Source organism: Orcinus orca, chromosome 17 (genome assembly GCF_937001465.1).
Source record: "Orcinus orca chromosome 17, mOrcOrc1.1, whole genome shotgun sequence".
NCBI lineage: Eukaryota > Metazoa > Chordata > Mammalia > Artiodactyla > Delphinidae > Orcinus > Orcinus orca.
The window spans coordinates 37449057-37453167 of NC_064575.1; the positions used below are offsets into that span (position 1 = coordinate 37449057).

The 4111-nt window shown below is 40.9% G+C and overlaps 1 pseudogene; it reads right to left on the reverse strand.

Annotated features, from left to right (window-relative positions):
* Positions 1-2622: 2622 nt before the first annotated feature.
* Positions 2623-3767, reverse strand: LOC125961831 (ferritin light chain-like; annotated as a pseudogene).
* Positions 3768-4111: the final 344 nt, after the last annotated feature.

The following is a 4111-nucleotide window of genomic DNA, read 5'->3' on the forward strand; positions in this document are numbered from 1 at the left end:
TTGTAACAGGCTTTTGTTTCCAGGTTACAAGTCTGTGGAAGACTTAATTCTGAATAGAGATATAGATATTACTGGAAACTAATTGTTTTTTCTATTATACTCTGATTTATCAAAAAAGTAAAACATTTAAATTGTGCTACAGAAATTCAGAAGTTGTCTTGCAATCTTTAAACAATAAATGAATGAGTTGCCCTTAAAAAAAAAAAAGGATTAAGCAGTTAAGCTGTTGGTCCCACATCAGACAAATTTTCCTATACCTTCTGTCAATATTGTTAACAGAGACTGTTATTTTATTAATCCTTATGATCCCATGATTCTTTCTTTCATGTTTCAGGGCACAGCAGGTGAGAGAGTGGATTTGTTAAGCTGGGTGGGTTTATCCTTCTTTTATGCGTTCATTCAATTTTATGTTCATTTACTTATTGTACACACATGGCAATAGAAGCTGCTAAAGCAATCATTGCTATTCTGCAAAACAAGGCACAGAAGCAGATGTCTTATTTCTGAGATTTCTCCCCCCAGGATTATTATGATTAAAGATCCTTTCCCCCACTCCCTGGAGAGGATAAGGGGCTGCTCGCTGGAGGTTTTTTAATGACTTGGGGAAAGGCTCAAATATCCCCCCATTATGGTAATCCACCCCAGGGGCAAACCACACAAGAATATTATGAATTTATTTTATTTTTCTATCCTTGCAGAGGTAATACTCAGCTCATTAGAATATGAAAACTATACTGTCAAATTTCAGAATTACATGGATGAAGAAAATCACCAAAGTGGCATCATATCACGTGTGTTATAATCGTATTTACTATATTGACTATATTAACTATGTTGTGTTAACAATATATTGTATAACTATATATTGAAAAGGCAAAATGCTGTAACTTATTTCAGAGAAAATAATTATGTTGGCAAACCCCAAATTGTACATTGTAGACAGGTCCTAGGAAAAGAAGATTTAATTCATAGTGGACAAGAGGTTAGCTTCTGTTTTCAGCCATGTGCTATTTCAAGAATTAAACGTCATGAATAATACAGGATATAAGAGGAATAGTCTAAAGACGGAAAAGCACATTTTGATTAGGAAAGAGAATTTAAGGCTTGTCTTTTTTTTAAGGAAAACTGCCTTATTACTATGAGATAAGAAAATTGTTTCCTTCTTTTCTTCCTTGCTTTCTTCTTTTTCTTTTTTTTAACCTTTTTAATTTTGGATATTTGACCTCTAAGCTGAGATGACTGAAAATGCCTCCTCTGGGCATCAACCTTTTTGAAAGACTTTTTCCCCCTCCCTAAGGGCTATTTGTCTCTTGGAGGCATTGTCTACATTACTCACCAAGAGGCAAGCATTTGTCCTTGCACTAAATGCTGACATCTCCTGGTAAGAGGGAAGCTGCAAAGTAGAAGAATTGAAGGTCAATATGTTGATAGTGGTCTCAAGAGCATTGATGTACATTTGTGTATTGGGGAAGGGGAGAGAAGCTTGAGAGTGGACCAGTGGGGAGGGGTAAATATTTTGTGATGCTGTCTACCTATGAGCTTATAAAGTTTACAGCTGCATTAGGAGGACAAGCATTACCATTAGCATGAAAAGTAGGGCAGACCTCAGTTGCAAAAGCTTCTAGCCATACACATAGGGCAATACGTAAACGATACACCTTATTGCATTCACCCATTCACCCTCCCCTGTTCATGCTAATTGGAAATTTCAATCCATTTCAGAGAAGTAACACAACTATCGATCATTTTCCCTGGCACGAATCTTCCTAGAGCTCACGCACTAGCCCATGTGTCTTAGATTTAATATCTGATCACTAGCTGGATTGAAGCCAAGAGGTGGTTCCCAAAGTTGCTGCACATTAGAATCACCTGGGGAACTCTGAGCCCTCCCTGTGCCCAGGCTCCTCCCTAGACCTACTGAATCAAAATCTCTGGGGCTGGGACCCAGACACCAATGTTTTTCTTAAAAGCTCTTTAGGTCATTCAAATGAGCAGCAAAGCTTGAGAAGCAGCCCAATAACGGGAACAAACTTACTTCACACAGATAAAGTGGGGCAATTCATATGTTAAAAGAACATGAATATATGTCTATGCCTCTCTCACGCTTTGTCACAGTTTACCCTTCCCCCTCCCCATATCCTCAAGTCCGTTCTCTAGTAAGTCTGTGTCTTTATTCCTGTTTTACCCCCAGGTTCTTCATGACATTTTTTTTCTTAAATTCCATATATATGTGTTAGCATACGGTATTTGTCTCTCTCTTTCTGACTTACTTCTACACTGTTGGTGGGGATGTAAATTGGTGCAACCACTATGGAAAACACTATGGCAGTTCCTCAAAAAGCTAAAAATAGAGCTACCATATGATCCAGCAATCTTACTCCTGGGCATATATCTGGACAAAACTATAATTCGAAAACATACATGCACCCCTATGTTCACAGCAGCACTATTTATAATAGCCAAGACATGAAAACAACCTAAATGTCCACTGACAGATGAATGGATAAAGAAGATGTGATATATATAAAATGGAATACTACTCAGCTATAAAAAAGAATGAAATAATGCCATTTGCAGCAACATGGCTGGACCTAGACACTATTATACTAAATGGAGAAGGAGAAAGACAAATACCATATGATATCACTTATATGTGGAATCTAAAATATACAAATAAACTTATCCATGAAACAGAAACAGACTCACAGACAGACATGTGGTTCCCGAGGGGAAGGGGGAGGTGGGGGAGTGATGGATTGGGAGTTTGGGATTAGCAGAGGTAACCTATTATATATATGATGGATAAACAACAAGGTCCTACTGTATAGTACAGGGAACTATAGTCAATGTCCTGTAATTAACCTAACGGAAAAGAATATGAAAAATCGTATATATGTATAACTGAATCACTTTGTTGTACAGCATAAACTAACACAACATTGTATATCAACTATACTTCAGTAAAATAAATTTTTAAAAAAAGAAAAAAAATGAATATATATATATACATATATATACATATATATATATATTTCTTTTTTTCCTCTTTATTCTGTTTGTGTTTCAAATAGGCTTTTTTTTTTTCCTTCTGCAAAAAGCCTTATTGTTTCCATTTGGTCCAAGGCTTGGGAGAGGGCTCGAGGGCGGTTACAAAGCTGCCTAGTAGCTGCAGAGCAGGGCTTCAGGCAGAAGCTCTGATGCCAGAGGGGCTCCTCAGAGGCCGCTGGACTTCAGAGACTCCTGTTTGTGCTCGAGGGTGAGCCTTTCAAAGAGATACTCGCCCAGCACAGCCTGCGGACCAGCCAGCCTGCGGAGGTTGGTCAGGTGGTCGCCCATCTTCTTGATGAGTTTCACCTGCTCCTCCAGGAAGCGGCTCTCCAGGAAGTCACAGAGCTGGGAGTCCGCGCGGGCGGAACCCAGGGCGCGCAGATGTGATAGTGCCTGGTGCAGGCTCTTCTCCCTAAGAATGGCGGCTTCCACAGCGTCCTGGGTTTTACCCCACTCATCTTGAGAAGGCTTCCGCGCATCCTGGAAGAGGGCGCGGCCACAGCATTGGTTTTGCATTTTCAAGAGATGCTGGGCGCCCTCACACTTCTCCTCAGCCAGTTGGCGAAAAATGTGGCCCACACTGTCCAGAGTCCCATTGTTGCTGTCAAAATAGAAGCTCAGAGAGAGGTAAGTGTCCCCAGATGCATGTTGAACAGGCGGTGGACGGCAGCCTCCACCTCGATGGAATAATTCTGACGAACCTGGGAACTCGTGGTTGATCAGTGATAAGGAGCTAAGCTCAAAAAACGGTGTTGGCCTGTCCTGGAGGCTGAGGATAGCTGAGTGGCTGATTCCAAAGGTTGCGACAGGAAGAAAGGTTGGAGGGTGGTCGGGGGCTGGAGCAAGGAGCGTCCCTGGGTCTGTTCATTCCAAACACTGTTGAAGCAAAAGACAGAACTGCAGGACTGCCAAGCGCACTGCCTCAAATAGGCTTTGATATAAATGAACAAGAAGTCCAAACAAGGACAAAACTTACCCTTCCCCCCACCAAAATAGCTGGCGATACTAGAATCTAGACCTGGGAAGGGATTCTTCCATTACTTTCTGAACATTCCAGGCCACT